The sequence below is a fragment of the Martes martes genome (assembly GCF_963455335.1).
Source record: "Martes martes genome assembly, chromosome: 13".
NCBI classification, from domain to species: Eukaryota; Metazoa; Chordata; class Mammalia; order Carnivora; family Mustelidae; genus Martes; species Martes martes.
Genome location: NC_137901.1, coordinates 70306951 through 70324386, shown reverse-complemented (window position 1 = coordinate 70324386; position 17436 = coordinate 70306951). Strand labels below are relative to the sequence as shown.

At 41.6% G+C, this 17436-nt stretch overlaps 1 protein-coding gene across 7 annotated transcripts in view; it reads left to right on the top strand.

Annotated features, from left to right (window-relative positions):
* Positions 1–780: 780 nt before the first annotated feature.
* Positions 781–17436, top strand: part of MTMR3 (myotubularin related protein 3) — a gene marked incomplete at its 3' end in the record, with an annotated part of 134454 nt that continues 117798 nt past the window's right edge. For 4 of the 7 annotated variants that reach the window (XM_080822072.1, XM_080822070.1, XM_080822073.1 and 1 more), the window contains exon 1: positions 791–938. Of the gene's footprint in view, positions 939–17436 lie in introns of all 7 variants that reach the window. The other 3 variants (XM_080822071.1, XM_080822069.1, XM_080822067.1) reach the window with 3 other exon arrangements.

Sequence of the window (17436 nt, the reverse complement as noted above, 5' to 3'; positions counted from 1 at the left end):
TAAAGCAGCTTTTACATTGGAATGGGATAGAAACACAATAAACATGAAAGATGGATAAATAATTGCAGAGAGTGCTGTGGGAGAAAAAATACAACATTGCAAACACAGATTTCATTTGACTGGTTCTCTTAGCTATTTTCCAGAAAAGTCAATGGTATAATGTTGAAATGCAACTCTGAAGAAGTTAATCTGTTAAGGGCCTAAAATAATTCTATTCTGGCTTGTAGAATTCATATGCAGGCTATTGTGGGTAGGGTGCAATTTTTGTGTGTTTGGAAACTCATTTCTTGCAGCTGAGGTTCAGCTGAAGCAGTTTGAAATTGTATTTCTGAGAGCCTTGAGCACACAATACTTATATGCGTTATGTTAAATTAGTTTTAGCCTCACCATAACTACAGGTGAAGAATACTACTGTTGTTCCATTGTACTGGTTAAGTAGAGTGACGCTTTGTTTTGCTCAGGGCTATAGGGCAGGGAAAAGATGCCTCCCCCAAATCTTAGGGCCACCATTGGTTTTCTTCCTTGCCTCTTTCCCACCTGTTTCTAATTCTTTTTCCACCTGAGCTGCTCTGCCAGCCTTTCCCGCGGAGGGCATTCTGCTGGTCTGTAGCCCCGCCCCCCACCGGGGCGTGGCCACCGGCCCGGGCCCCGCCTCTGCCGAACCCGCGAAGGCCTGCCTTCTTTCCCCAGACCGCGGACTGAGGGCCCAAGCGTGCGCGCGCGCCCCCGCTCGCGGCCCGGCTCGGCGTCGGGAGCGCGCTCTGTGTGGCCGCTGCCGCCATGTTGTTGTGGTTGTGAGAAGGCGGCGGCGGCGGAGGAGCAGCCGGACGAGAGGCTCCAGCGGCTCAGGCGCTGCCCCCCGCCGGCCCTGGCTGGGAGCCTAGTGGGGTGGCGGAGGAGGCCGTGCCGTGGCGGGCCTCGCCATGTCTTGCCGCCCGGTAAGAACGCCCCCCCTTCCTCTGGGGGTGAGGAGGGGCTGGAGGAGGGGCCGGCCTCGGCCCCGGCGCAGTGGCTGTCACCCTTTGAGGAGGCGGCGGCCCGTGGGGGGCTGGGGACAGCGTGCGTGGCCCGGGGACGGGTGTCCTGGGTGGCGGCCGCGGCCGCCAGGGGGAGGCGTGGGGAGTGGGAGCGTAGCGGCCGGGCTCGGCGAGGGGGAGGCGGGGTCCCGGGCGGCCATCCCGAACCTGGCAGGGACGGGCCCATGGGGCTGGGGTTGTGAAGTGCTGCCCCCGGAGCGTCCCGACAAGTGCCCGCGGACCTCGGGAGGTGAGTGTGCCTCCATGGCGCCGACCGGGTCTGTGGGAGTCCACTGTGGCGAGAGGCCGGAGGTCGGGGGCCAGGAGAGCCCCCGGGGCGAGCGGTGCGGGCCCGGGACTTGTGGGAAGGAGGAGTGGCCGACTGACTGTGCAGCCGGGCATCCTCCTGACCTGGTAGTACTTGGGTGGGAAGGATGGTTCGGAGGCGGTTGAGAGTTCAGTGAACACTGGTCAAACTGCTCCGGGAGAGATTATTTCTCAGGTGGAAATAGTGCGGCTTAGGACCCTTGCGATAATATTGTTGCTTGTACTTTGGGCTGGAAAACTTACCTCAAAATAATGGAATCAATTTTATGGCACTTTAATAAATTTCTCGGGGGTCTGATAATCTTGCTTGAGTTTTGCACTTGGTCTTCAGTTACCTTTTGATGTGCAGGTGTCTTGCCCCGTCAGAGGCTGAATTCTTGACTGATTGAATATCTTGACATCCACTCTGCTTATCTCCCAACCTAATTTTTCATAACGAAAAAAGAATGTTCATACTCTTCTAGTTGAGGTTCAACTGTTCTCACAATTTGAATGGTGATGCTATCGAAGGCTTGGGTTGAATTACACGAGGTGTTTTGTTTTGTTTTGTTTTAATGTAAAACGTTTGTGATTTCTACATGGAGAGGTGACAGGGACTTTTTCCTTTTTAAAGGGTGTTTCTGTGGGGCCAGAGACATGATATGTGTTATTTTTGCTGGGAGACCCCAGTAAGGTGGATTGGTGGCATACAAAAAGACTTCCCTTCTAGGGCCTGTGTCTTGGGTGGGTAGAAGAACTTACAAAATGACCACGTTTTGAGTAAGCCTGGTACGGTATGTGATATTAAACTAAATTTGGAGGATTCTAGAATTTTAGATTGGCTGCCTATGAAGGCCTCTTTCAGCTGTAATTACCTCCCTCATTTTCAGGTGACCCAGAGAAGTTCAAGTGACCAGCACAGTGGTGCAGACCCACTTGTAGTTAATAGCAAGCCATAGGAGAACCCCTCTTTCTCACCTTGTAGGCCAGGTTCTTTAGTTCAGTGGTTACCTCAATATGGTCATCAGAAATAGTAAGGATTGCCCTGAACTCCATTCAGGAGGACCTGGTGAATTAAAATCTTTGAGGGTGGGGCCTGGGAATCCATCCTTACGAAGCTTCCTGAATGATTCTGGTCAGCCAGGTTTGTGAACATGTGAAAGTCAGCTTTAGGTCACCTTTGGTATTCCATAAGGTTCCCATTAATTATGACTTCTGAGAGTGCTTTTAGTTCTTTACAGAGCTTTAAGAATTTGATAGGGAAGAAGGGGAAGCCTGAGAAATTTAAAATTGAAGATTGAACATCTCTTAAAATATAATGGATTTAGGTAGGGGAATTAGATTTATTGCTAGAAGTTATTTGTGGCAGTCTTTGGGAACACATGTGATAAAATTAGATGCTGCTTGACTGGAGGTATATCTAGAGATACATAAAAGAATCTAGAGGAATGAAAAGGAGAGGGAGAAGCAGTAGGTCTACTTTTGGCTCACAAAGAGGTCCGTGGAAGGTGCTTCCCAACATCTGAACATACTTGCTCCAAAACCAGCTGACTCAGGTATCTAGTAAAGTAAGGGTAGGGTGGGTGGGTTAGCAGTCATTTGAGATGAGGATTGTGCACCCGGAATGTTTATTGTGGATTATGAAAAGTTCTTGAAATTTGCCCCAGGCCATGAGGAGTGGTAAAGTCAGTTTTTAAATCCGTTGTAGTTATGGTTAACACCTTCTGTGGTAAAGCAGAATGGTGAATTACCCAAGAAGTATTCATGTTGCAGAGGGGGTGTTGTGAAGTTTGGAAGAATTGGGAGAAACGTCATAGTTGGGGCGCCTGGGTGGCTCAGTGGGTTGAGCCTCTCTCTGCTTTCGGCTCGGGTCATGATCTCAGGGTCCTGGGATTGAGCCCCGCATCAGTCTCTCTGCTCAGCAGGAAGCCTGCTTCCCCCCTGTCCCCCCCACCCACCCCCGCCTGCCTCTCTACTTACTTGTGATCTCTGTCAAATAAATAAAACAAAATCTTTAAAAAAAAACAAAACAAAACCATAGTTATGTAGAGTAGTGAAGAAGTTTGGTAAATATCCTGTCAAATCATGGAATAGTATTTTATTTATTTATTTATTTTTAAAAGATTTTATTTATTTATTTGACAGACACAAGTAGGCAGAGAGGCAGGCAGAGAGAGAGAGGAGGAAGCAGGCTCCCTGCTGAGCAGAAAGCCCGATGCGGGGCTCGATCCCAGGACCCTGGGATTATGACCTGAGCCGAAGGCAGAGGCTTTAACCCACTGAGCCACCCAGGCGCCCCTGGAATAGTATTTTAGAGAAGTGTATCCTATTGTCCAGTTTGAGAGCCAGAGGCTGTTTTGCTTTCAGGGTGTCTCCAGTGTCTGGCATAGTTCCCACAGCATATACTGTGCTCTCAGATATTTGTTGAGAAAACGAACAGTGTTGAGATGGGGGGAAAAGTTGTGATGGTTGATAACATTAGTTATTAAAAGCTACTTGAGAGGGTGCCTGGGTGGCTCAGTTGGTTAAGCTTTTGCCTTCAGCTCAGGTCATGATCTCACGGTCCTGGGATCCAGCCCTAGATAGGGCTCCCCACTCAGTGGAGACTCTGTTTGTCCCTCTGCCTCTGCCCCTGTGTGTGCTCTCTCTCTCTCTCAAATAAATAAGTAAATAAATAAAATCTTAAAAAAAAACCCACTTGATACCTTGCGTTGGATCAAAGAGCCAGTTTTTAGCTCATGTGGTTTAGAACTTTGGGATTCCTTCAAGAGGTTCTATGGTCTAGGGGCTTCTCTCTGGTTTAGTTGGTAGAGTATGTGATTCTTGATGTCAGGGTTGTTTGAGCCCCATGTTGGGTGTAGAGATTACTTAAAAATAACATCTTTAGAAAACAGAAGGTTTTTCTTTTTCTTTCTTTCTTTCTTTTTTTTTTGGTCCTCCTTGGACTGTCATTGTAAACTATCCTGGGTCTGAAGGTCTTTTAATTTTTTTTTAGGTATAATGGCCCTTTTTAGTGACTTTATTAGATGCAGAGACATTTAGAATAATGGGAAGCTGTAGATTGGCAGAGACTGTGTCATTAATTGACTGTGACTGCTGTTAGGAATATCAGTTCTCTGGATCTCTATTTTCTCATCTATACAATTAAAGGCCTATACTTGTTGATCTCAAGTAGTTTCTTCATCCTAATTCTGCAAATTTTTTTCTTTTTTTTAAGAACTATTTCATTTTTTGGGACGCCTGGGTGGCTCAGTTGGTTAAGCGGCTGCCTTCGCCTCAGGTCAAGATCCCGGCGTCCTGGGATCGAGTCCCACATCTGGCTCCTTGCTCAGCGGGGAGCCTGCTTCTCCCTCTGCCTCTGCCTGCCACTCTGTCTGCTTGTGTTCATTCTCGCTCCTCTCACTCTCTCTGACAAATAAATAAATAAAAAAATCTTAAAAAAAAAAAAAAAAAAGAACTATTTCATTTGTTTTAAAGTAAGCTCTATACCCAGCAAGGGGCCTGAACTCTCAGCCCTAAGATCAACAGTCATGTACTCTACTGACAGAGCCAGCCAGGTGTTCTCTACGAATCTTCAGTAAATTGTAATTGTTATTTGGTGTTTATTTTATGTAGGTAGATGAACCTTTTTTTTTTTTTTTAAACTTGAACATTTTTGGGTTCTACTCTTAGCTTACAGATTTTAGACATTGTCCAAAAGTGCTCTGGAAATTGAGTGCATATTGCAAGTATTATGCAGAAACAACACACTTAGCTGTTGTAATTCACTTAGTGTTGAAATCAAAATGGATTTCACATAAGGAACTTCATAATTTAGTGTGAAGCCGCAAGTTTAAGAATGGTTTGGGGAAGTTTGTGTAATTTATCTGCCCAGTTGTTTCTTACAGACCACCCAATTCTGTAATTTTCTGTGGTAAATTTATATGTAATTTTATAATCAGTAAAATGTTCACTTAAGACACAGTATGAGATCAAATCCATATTGAACTAGAATTCCTGATAATTTTAGAGGCTACCAAAATTGACATTCATTGCTGTTTTTAATCTTTATTTTGATACCATATTGATATGCTTTCATTTTCACTTTTGTATCTAGACATTAAAAAAAAATTTTTTTTTAAAGTAGGTATACTTTATATCCATTGTGGGGTTCTGACTCAAAATCCTGGGATCAAGAGTGCCATGCTATACTGACTGAGCCAGTGAAGTGCCCCTCATATCTAGAAACTTAACATACTTCTTAAGTTCATATTTGTATCAGATGTTCACCATGAAAATTGTAACATGAGAATGGGTAGACGGGTAAGTCTTGGGTTCAAACTTGAGTTGTGTTCCTTATTAGCTGTGTTGTTTCTGGCAGGCCATGTAAGTGTTCTCAGCTTCAATTCCCTCATTAATAAAAGGAAGAATAACACTTCATCTCAGTTTGTCAGGGAGGATCAAATGGAATGGTGCATATGGAAAGCAATCTGAAAATGTAAGGGTATGATACTATATTAGAGTCCTGTTTTATTTTCTTGGAAGAGTTGGCTTGTGGAGTAGTGGTAAACCTATTACATGTTCTCAAGGGTAGAATTTACTAATGTCACTAATACGGTAACAGAAAAGATTTCTACTTCTGTACTCAGTCTAGAGAAACTTTCAGCACTTGCAACCTGTCTGCCAGTAGGAATAGTTACAGGGGCACCTGGCTGGCTCAGGTGGAAGAGCATGCAACTCTTGATCTCGGGGCCGTGAGTTTGGGCCCCCTGTTGGGTGCAGAGAGTACTTAAATATTTAAAAAAAAAAAAATCCAAGGAATTATCTCAGTGCAGCAGAAACTTGAGAGAGGGATCTGGGACATCTCACAATTTGTACTTAGAATAGATTTGCTAGATTTCACCCATTTTTTAAAGTGGTGGTGGAAGGAGTTTAGTACATTTTGTGTGAAGTTTAGGGCTATGTTTTCTAAATGGCAGGTGGCAACATCATAGGGTAAAGATAACAGTGTGGTGATTTGTTTTTACTTATTTTTTATTTTTTAAAGATTTTTATTTATTTGAGAGAGAGTGAGAGAGGGAGAGAACATACAGAGGAAGAGGGAGAAGGAGAAGCAGACTCCCCATTGAGGAGAGAGCCTGGCATATGTCTCTGTCCCAGGACCCCGATATCATGACCTGAGCTGAAGGCAGATTCTTAACTGACTGAGCCTCCTAGGCAGTCCTGAAATTGTTATTTCTGATTGTGAAATTTGCCCAACTTAGTCTAATTTTTAATTTCAAAATGAAATTGTGATTTTTTTTTTTAAAAGATTTTATTTATTTACTTGTGTATGGGAGAGAGAGCACAAACCTCAGTCAGAGGAAGAAACAGGCTCCCTGCCCAGCTGAGAGCCAGATGTGGGACTTGATCTTAGGGTCCCGGGATCATAACCTGAGCAGAAGGCAGACTCTGATCGGACTAAGCCACCCAGGCGCCACCGAAATTGTTATTTCTGATTGTGAAAGCTACAAGTACATATTCAGTGTGGTGGTAGTGGTGGGGTGGGTTGGGGGGGAATCCTACAAAACAAAGACTTGAGATAACTCAGGAGAATAGAGATAGCCCATGATCCCACTTAGAGTAATGTTTGGTATTTTCCTTTTTTCTTATACGTTACCTGTTGAATACTTCAAAATGAACAACTTTTCATATAAAATTGATGTTCTGTTAATGGTTATTTACTGTTCTGTGACACTGATGTGTCATAATTTACAACAATTCCTTGTTAATGGACATTTTCAATTTTTCTCTTAAAACAGTGATGTCATGAACTCCTGGGTTTTGAATGTATTTTAAGTTTTTAAATTGGACTTTTTCGGGGCACCTGGGTGGCGCAGTGGGTTAAAGTCTCTGCCTTCAGCTCAGGTTATGATCCCAGGGTCCTGGGATCAAGCCCCACATCAGGCTCTCTGCTCAGCGGGGAGCCTGCTTCCCTTCCTCTGTCTCTGCCTGCCTCTCTGCCTACTTGTGGTCTCTGCCTTCAAATAAATAAAATCTTTAGGACTTTTTCTTATACAATTGTGCTGTTATTTCCATGGGCTAAATTTCTAAAAGTGGGCTCATACGGTCAAAGGGTTTGTGCATTTTACATTTGAATATACTCATGGTGCCCTGTAGATAGGATGTCTGTTTTAAAGCTTCACCCTGGGTGCCTGGGTAGCACAGTTGGTTGAGCTTGGGACTCTTGGTTTGTGCTCAGGTCATGATCTCAGGGTGAAGAGATCGAGCCCCATGTCTAGCTCTGTTCTGGGCTCTGGGTCTGCATGAGATTCTCTCTCCCTCTCCCTTCACCTTTCTGCTTGTGTTCCCTTGCACGTGTTCTTTCTCTCTCTAAAATGGATAAATCTTTAAAAAAAATTCCCAGGGGGCACCTGGGTGTCCCAGGTGGTTAAGGGTCTGCCTTATTCAGCTCAGGTCGTGATCTTGGGGTCCTAGGATCAAGCCTCACATAGGGCTCCCTGCTCAGTGGGCAGTCTTCTCCCTCTCCTGCCTCTCCTGCCTCTTCCCCCTGCTTGTGCTCTTTGGCAGGTGTGCATGCTCTCAAATAAAATCTTAAAAAAAAAAAAAAAAAAGGTCCCACCTGGGTTGCCTGGGTGGCTCAGTTATTAAGTGCCTGCCTTCGGCTTGGGTCATGATCCCCCTGGGATCAAGCCTCACATTGGGCTCCCTGCTCCGCAGGAAGCCTGCTTCTCCTTCTCCCACTCCCCTTGGCTTGTGTTCCCTCCCTTTGTCTCTCTGTCAAATAAATAAATAAAATCTTAAAAAAAAAAGTCCCACCAACAGTATGTTAGTGTCCAGTTCTCTATTATTCTTGCTAGTGATTTATTATCTTTTAAATTGTTGGTGGGAGTTTAAGATAGTTTGGGAATAGTTTTCCTTTTGTTTTTTTTTTCAGCATCAGGTCTTAGCCTCTGCAGTTTAACTCTGTGAAAGGGGTGGGTAAAAATGAAAGTGCAGTGACAGAATACATCAGGCGAGTGATCTCCAAAATTTTGATTCTCTCAGTGGAAAAAAAAATTTGAACATTAATCTTCACCCTTAAGTATTTGATTTACAAACAATATGGATAGTAATTAGTTATTATGTACCTTATAAAATATAAACAAAGAAAATTACCAAGGATGAGAAAAATAAAGTGGGGCACCTGGGTGGCTAAGTGTGTTAAGCTTCTGCCTTTGGCTCAGGTCATCATCCCAGAACCCTGGGATTGATATCTACCCGCTGGGCGCCCCCCCCCCCGCGCCCCCCACCCGTCCCAAGTCAGGCTTCCTGCTCAGCAGGATGTTTGCTTCTCCCTCTGCCACCCCCCACCCCCGACACGTTAGCGCGCGCGCGCTCTCTGAAATAAATAAAATTAAAAAAAAAATTAAAAATAAAGTTCAAATATTTTTCTTCTTTACCCCAGTGGAGTGTTTGGGGGTATACCTTTAGGTATATTACTTTTTTTTTTTTTTAAAGATTTTATTTATTTGACATACAGAGAGAGATCACAAGTAGGCAGAGAGGCAGGCAGAGAGAGAGGGGGAAGCAGGCTTCTCACCAAGCAGAGAGCCCAATATGGGGCTCGATCCCAGGACCCTGAGATCATGACCCGAGCCGAAGGCAGAGGCTTTAACCCACTGAGCCACCCAGGCGCCCCTACTTTTTTTTTTTTTTTAAATGTCACTGCTTTAGACTTGTAAAATTTAATTTGGGCCTTTATGATTGATTTTGGGCATTTCCTCTCGTTCTGCAGATGGTCCAGTCTAACTGGATTATGATAGTCTTTAAAGCGTGCCATGCTTTTGAGAGTTATATCTGCAATAAGGGCAAACATATAAACCTTGCTGAAGTATTTGATACCTTTTGTCATTGTTGAGGTGGCTGAATTTGAAAAGGGAAAATCACGGGATAGGAAACAATCTTAAGTAGTCTACTTCTCTTAGATATGAAGAAGTGATACTGTGTAGGGTATATTTTAAAAAGTATGTGCTTAAAAAAAAAAAGTATGTGCTTTATGGAAAGCAGTTTGGCTATAACATATCCCTATTTTCTAAGAACTAGAAACTGAGGGAAGGGATGAATAATTGCTACTTGCTTCCTTTGCTTGCAAAGTACCACAATTAACCTGTCACTCTAACTCCATTTGGAAGAGCCTGAACCTATAACTTTAAAAAAAATGCTTTATTGGGCTGAAATTTTCCATGATAAATCTTAGATTAAAAAGTAACTTTTTAAATTAAGTTTGAATAAGTTGCTTTTGATTTGTGCCTCCCACCACCCCCTACCATATGTTATGAAATCGGGAAATGGTGCTTTTTGTACCAGAAAAATGAATCTCCCTTTCTACTCCCATCGTGGGGAACTTAATTTCAGTTATTTCATATGGTTCATTGTCAGAGAAAGATAATGTTGAGGTCTTAGAGATTGTGAAAAGATCAACTCGTGATTATTTTTTTGTCAGTTAAAAGAAATGAGATAATTTAGTGCTTTCTTTTTACCTTACATAGCATGATTTATAAGGTGCTTTCACATATCTTCTTAGACTCAAAGGAATTAAGAGCGTAATTTAATGAGCGATGTGATTTCTGTTCCTTTGAGGCCACATGCCTAGTGTTTGACATCATATTTAAAGAGGTAGACTGTGAGCCCTGCAGAAGTAGGGATGGCTGTTCTCCCTCACTCCCTAGGACTTGTACTGCCTGTTACAGAGTTAAGGTGTCTATACTTCTGGACTGTTCAAACTCTTATGTATTTATTTACACATGTAAATAAGTTATAGAGTTGTAAAAGTAATAGTTACAATTTTCTGTAGTTCTTTCATCTGATGTGCACAGAGCATATTTTTGTGGAAGGGGTGATTTTTACATCATCCTTTCAGATATTTAAAATTTTTTTTTAAAGATTTTATTTATTAATTTGACAGACAGAGACCACAAGTAGGCAGAGAGGCAGGCAGAGAGAGAGGAGAAAGCAGGCTCTCCATGGAGCGGAGAGCCCGATGTGGAGCTCGATCCCAGGATCCTGGGATCATGACCTGAGCCGAAGGCAGTGGCTTTAACCCAATGAGCCACCCAGGCACCCCCAGATATTTAATTTTTTAATTTTTAAAATTCTTTTCCAGCCTTTCAGATATTTTACCTTCTCCTAAGGATAGTTTAGAGACTGAAAAAAAAAATCAGTCTTGATTTAATTCCTTTTACTATGTGTGTTCCTCCTACTGCCAAGACTGGTGTGTCTGTGTGTGGTGTGTGTGTGAGAGAGAGAAAGAGATTGATTTATGTAGTAGGCTGCTACTTAACAAGGAAGCATTAGTTTTTGGGTATATAATGGTTCTTGAAATATGGACTCAGTGGTTGCCATAGGGTGAATTTCTCTGATTTGTCTCATTCTCTCCAGTTCCATGTATACACATGGTTTTGGCTTAGAAAACACTGAAGAAAATTAGTCTTCAAAAGAACTAGTAGGTTATTTCCCTTTTCTGCTGTACTTAAAGTCCTGTTCAGAAGGTTAACTAATACACTTTTGTAAATGAGAGAGACCCTGGAAAGACAGGAATAGAAAAAAAAATTTTTTAAAGATTTTATTTATTTATTTTATTTAATTTTTTTTAAAATTTATTTATTTGTTAGAGAGAGAGAGCGAGCGAGCACAGGCAGACAGAGTGGTAGGCAGAGGCAGCGAGAGAAGCAGGCTCCCTGCTGAGCAAGGAGCCCGATGTGGGACTCGATCCCAGGACGCTGGGATCGTGACCTGAGCCGAAGGCAGCTGCTTAACCAACTGAGCCACCCAGGCGTCCCAAGATTTTATTTATTTATTTGACAGAGATAGCACAAGTAGCCAGAGCGGCAGGCAGAGGGGGAAGCAGGCTCTTTGCTGAGCAGGGAGCCCAAAGCAGGGCTCTGTCCCAGGACCCTGGGATCATGACTGGAGCTGAAGCAGCTGCTTAACTGAGCCACCCAGGCCCCCCACAGGAATAGAAATATTAATAATGATTAGTTTTTGGCTGGTGGGATAATGTCACTGTTTTCTGCTTCATGTTCTTCTGTAGTTTCCCAGTGTTCTATGAGCATGTACTACTCTTACTAGGAAAAATCGCTATTTTGAAGCACATTTTGATGTCTTTAGTTTTCATTGGGTGTCTTTTTTTTTTTTTTTTTTTAGATTTTATTTATTTATTTGACACAGAGAGAGAGATCACAAGTAGGCAGAGAGGCAGGCAGAGAGAAAGAGGGGGAAGCAGGCTCCCCGCTGAGCAGAGAGCCCGAAGCGGGGCTCCATCCCAGTATCCTGAGATCATGACCTGAGCTGAAGGCAGAGGCCTAACCCACTGAGCCACCCAGGTGTCTTAAGAGGGTTTAAGTCATAGTCAACAGTGAGAAAGTGGGTAGTTAACCAGCTCCAGTTCTTAAGCAGGATGGCAGATTTCAACTTTGGGATTGTAAACTCCACTGTGACTGAGACTGAGCTTTGATCACCTTTACACACAAGAAGAGCTTCATCTAATTTTCTTCCTGATGAGCTGATTGAGAATTATGAGTTATGCCTTGAAAAGAAAAATCAGATTCTGTGAACCCTAAACGCAGGGCTCAACCTTAATTCCTAGTTCTCCTGCTGACTTGCCATGTGAACTTGAGCAAGTTCTCTAGCTCTGTGTGTGTGTGTGTGTGTGTGTGTGTGTGTGTCTTAAATATTAAGTTGGATTATAGCAACAAAGGTGATAGGATTTTATACATGTAATTTGAACTGGAGGATATTTAGATAAATTACTTTCATTATGACAATAATCTTATTGGCATCTTGCTGTTAATATACAGCTTAGAGTTGAGCCGCTGTAAATTTATATACTACTGATATTGTAGGAAGATCTATATAATATATCCTTCAGAGTTTAAGTGATTAGATAGAGCCTGTCAGCTTGTGTTGTTTTTTTTTTTCCCTGCACGTTAAATGTTAGATTTTTGGGGTAGAACATTTGTAATTACCTACCCTTTACTTTTTTTTTTTTTTTTTTTTTAAAGATTTTATTTATTTGACAGAGATCACAAGCAGGCAGAGAAGCAGGCAGAGAGAGAGAGGGGGAAGCAGGCTCCCCGCTGAGCAGAGAGCCCGATGCGGGGCTCGATCCCAGGACCCTGGGATCATGACCTGAGCCGAAGGCAGAGGCTTTAACCCACTGAGCCACCCAGGCGCCCCTACCCTTTACTTTTTTAAAGAATAAGATTAAAGTTGAAGAGCAATCAAGGTAATAAATGTGGGTACTACTATAAGTTAATGGAGTTTTTCAGTTAGAAGTTTTATAGTAAATAATAAGCTTGTGAAAAGAAAATACCCTGTAGAAGTCTACAAAGCCCATTCTCCTCTGTTCTTAAATTCCATACCTGCCTTTCCTTTTTTAAAAGTAAAATTTGAATATTTCAAAAATTCAGAAAAACACAAAGAATAATTTAACAAATGTCATGTATTTAATAGATGTTGGTTTAGATTTAATAGATGTTGACATCTTGTTAGATTTGCCTGAAGGTTTGTTTTTAAAATTTAAATATCATACAATTGGAGTCCCTTTTGCTCTCCTCCTAGATCCTGTTTCCATTACCCAGAGATTATTTATCTTTCTTAGCCCATGCTCTTATATTCTTCCTATAGTTAGATGTATTTAACTTGTAGTATTATGTGTTTCAGATATGTATGATACCTAAGTATATGTATTCTGCAGTTTGAAAGCTTGAAATTTATCTGTATCAATATGTATGTATTTACTTCATTTATTCAGTTGTATGAATAGGAAAGTTTTAGTTCCTTGTTGATAGTTGTGTTCAGTTAATGTGTAGATTGAAAAATTTCCCTCTAATAGGATCAAATATACATGCTCTTCTACAAATTGCTTTTTTTCTCACAATTATAGTGTATTACATCTTACCTTCTCATAAAATATAAGTATACCCATTTTTAAATACTGTGTATTTTTTTTTTAATTTTATGTTTATTTAAGTAATCTCTATACCCAGTGTGGGGCACAAACTCATGATCCTCAGATCAAGAGTTGCATGCCCCACCGACTGAGCCAGCCAGGTGCCCCCATGTAGGTTTTTTATTTTTATTTTTTTAAACTTAATAGACACTGCTATTTATCCTAGTCCCTTACTGATTGACATCTAGGGTTTTTCTTTTTTTCTATCCTCAAAAGTGCCGTCTGTAATGGATAGTCTTGTACTTCATACTTTTGAACAAGAATTGGATTATTTCTACAGAAATAGTTCTGCAGAATAAATTCTTGGGGAATAGAATTGCATCTAATAAATATAGATGGCTTTTATATTAAAGCTAAACCAGTATGTGTATTTGTAACTTTCTTATTCCTGGTCTGTTCATTTAGGTTTGTTCAAAATGGGTGCTCGTATGAGATGCTGAAAAGATAATTTCCTAATATATAAATTAATATATTAAAATTGCATGGTAGAGGGGAGCCTGGCCAGCTCAGTGCATAGAGTATGTGACTCTTGATCTTAGGGTTGAGTTCGAATCCCCTGTGGGGCATGTAGCCTGCTTAAAAAATTGTAGAGATGAGGAAGAGTCCAGCTTTAAATAGGGAATGGGGAATGTTTGGGGAATGGGGAATAGTTTGGGGAATGGTTTTGATTTTGCTAGCTAGGACAGAATAGAAGATAGAGGATTCAAAGACACGTTTGCAGAGTGTGTAAGCTACAAATTGTTGACATCAAATAATTAAAGTGTTTGAATTTTTTTTACTCTCTGTACTGAGTCCTTTTGGGCTTTTGAGTTAAAAGGCAGTTTTGGGGAAGATGTGTCTGATAGCAGTTGCATGATTGGGAGCAGGCGAAGATTGGAAAACAGTGAGGAATCCGTATTGTACACACACAGGTAATGAGGACCTGAATGAAGGTGGTAGCAGGGTGGTAATTGAGGTGGCTAGATTAAGGTAGAAGATTGCTAGCTGACACCCTAAAGGAAATGAAATTTGTGAACTAGTTGAATTGGAGGTAGGCAGCAGTGATTCAAAGTTGATGGATTTGGGGCCTTCGTGAATAATGATAGTACAGAAATGTGAAATTGGGAGGAGGAGCTGGTTCTGGAAAAGGACTAAAATGAAATCCTTCATACATTTAACATTGAGGCCAAGGGATAAGGAAAAATGTCCTGCAGGAGCTTGGAGAGAGAGAATTTCAGGTAGGAAAAAAGGTAGGTTGGCTTCATCTGGATAAGGTCTTGAACCTAGAAGAGGCCAAGATTGAGTATCACATTTTGGGGGGTGGGAGAAGAAGATAAAATTAAAACAGTTAAAATTAGGTTAAATAGGTATAGTAGAAACAGAGGAGAAGAGAGGATTTCCGATAATCAGTTAAGTTTGAGTGAAATGAGGGAAGATGAAATAATTGGATTTGGTGATCCATGCTAGTCATTGATCATGATTTTCTTAGATTAAGTTTTAGCATAGTAAAGGGCTAGAGGTGAGTGGGAGATGAGATTGCATTTATAGAACAAGTGCGGGTTCAGTAGAACTTTTTCCGATGATCTTTCTGGCATTCGATATCTGCACTGTCCAGTACATATTAAGCATTTAAAACTTGGCTAGTTTGACCAAGAAACTAAATTAAATTTTTTAAAAGTTAATTTCCTTTTTTTACCTGAAGTATAGTTGACAGTTTAAACTTAAATAGCCACATACAGCCAGTGGTTGTCCTGTTGGATAGCACAGATTATGGACTCAGTGAAACAGATGTAGATTAAGCCATAGGAAGAGACCTCAGGATAAAATAGAGGCATTTAGTTTTCTAAAAAATTTGTTGCAGTTCTATCGAAATGGTGTTGGAATTTGACATTCTAGTGCAAACCAGATTTTTATATTTTTACTTTGTGTTCAGTGTTGGCAGTAATTAATGACTCTTTTCAATGTATAAGAGCAACATTGAAGAATGTAATTTTAAGGGGTGCCTGTGTGGCTCAGCTGGTTAAGTGTCTGCCTTCAGCTCAGGTCAAGATCCCAGGGTCCTGGGATCCAGCCCGGCACGGGGCTCCCTGCTCAGCGGGAAGCCTGCTGCTCCCTCTCCCACTCCCCCTGCTTTGTGTTCCTCTCTTGCTGTCTCTCTGTCAAATAAATAAAATCTTTAAAAAAATACATAATTTTTAAGATGATTATGGTCTGCTATCCCTTCATGATTATTTTTCCTGTCTCTTAAGAAAAGGTTGCAATTCAGATTTTACTGATGAAAGAATAGTATTTGAGACCTTTGGGTCTCTGTTTTCTCTAACTAAAAGTAATTGAAAATATCTATCTTAGAAATCTCATTGGAGACTTTAACTGTAGAGAGCCAATTCATGGTTACCAGAGGAGTGATGAGTAGGGGCGCCTGCATCTTACTCTCCTTTTGAGCAAGTCATTAAACTTATTTGGGCCTCAGATTTTTTTTTTTTTTTTAAGAGGGAGTGTATGCACAAGCAAGCACAAGCGGGGGAGTGGCACGCAGAGGGAGAGGAAGAAGCAGGCTCCCTGCTCAGCAGGGAGCCCTATGTGGGGTCATAACTTGAGCCAAAGGCAGGTGCTTAATGGTCTGAGCCACCCAGGCACCCCTGGGCCTTGGATTTTTCTGTATAACAGGGGTATTACTTAACATTCTTTGTAGGGTGACTTGGTGCAGTTCAGGTGAAATTATAGGAACTTAGAATGGTATTAATGCATAAGTATTTGGAGCATTGCATTTAGGTCTCTTACCCTACAGGGCAGAATTATGATACACAAAGGTAAAGTGATTTGTCCAAGGACACTGAGCTGGTGATTATTATTATTATTTTTTAAAGATTTTATTTATTTATTTAACAGAGATCACAAGTAGGCAGAGGCAGGCAGAGAGAGAGAGGGGAGCAGGCTCCCCGCTGAGCAGAGAGCCTGACACGGGGGCTCGATCCCAGGATCCTGAGATCATGACCTGAGCTGAAGGCAGTGGCTTAACCCACTGAGCCACCCAGACGCCCTGAGCTGGTGATTATTAATATTCATTTATATTCGCTTGAAACTTGCTGAGGCTTAAGTATGTCAGGCACTGTTCTAAGTGATTATATGTATATTAGTTCATTTAATTGTCTAGAATTATTCCCAGACATAGATATAATTATTATTTTGCTGATGAGAAAATTGAGGCAAAATGAGGTTAAATAACTTGCCCAGGTAGTTGAGTTGTTGAGCCTGAGCTTTTAACCATTTTGCTGTACTGCCTAGTTAAGTGAAAGCACTTAAAGATTTTAGACACATGTTAAGATCTTAATCTCTTGCAGGTTTTTTGAAAATTTTGGGTTTTTGAACCAGAATTAGGAAGCTCATTTGTTGTGACCGTAATAAATCTAGATAAGATTGATGTTCATATAATTTTTTGGTGTTAATACTTATTGCTTGGGTATTATTCCCTCCTTGACAAAGCTTATTTTCTTCCAGCACTACTAGGATGTAAATGATAGGTAGTTTTCTTAAAAAACTTTTCTTAAAAACCCAATGTGGGGCTCGAATTCACCACCCCAAGATCAAGAGTCACATTCTTGGGGCGCCTGGGTGACACAGTTGTTTGAGTGTCTCCCTTCAGCTCACGTCATGATCCCACGCCCCTGGGATTGAGCCCTGTGTCTGGCTCTCTGCTCAGTCACGAGTTTCCTTCTTCTCCTCTGACATCCGTGCACCCCTGCTCGCGCACATGCGCTTGCTCTTCCAGATGAATAAATAAAAATTCTTAAAAAAAAAAAAAAGTCATTGTTTACTGACTGAGCCAGCCAGGTGCCCCAAATATATATATGTGTCTTTTTTATATATGTATTTATGGTTTTTTTTTTTTAAGATTTTATTCATTTGACAGATCACAAGTAGGCAGAGAGGCAGGCAGAGAGAGAGGAAGGGAAGCAGGCTCCCTGCTGAGCAGAGAGCCTGACACGGGGGCTCGATCCCAGGACCCTGAGATCATGACCTGAGCCGAAGGCAGAGGCTTTAACCCACTGAGCCACGCAGGCGCCCTGTATTTATGTTTATTATATATTTATATATTACATGTGTAAACCCAATCAATGAATATATGTATTTACTTTTTTAATCCTAAGGGAATTTATAACTACC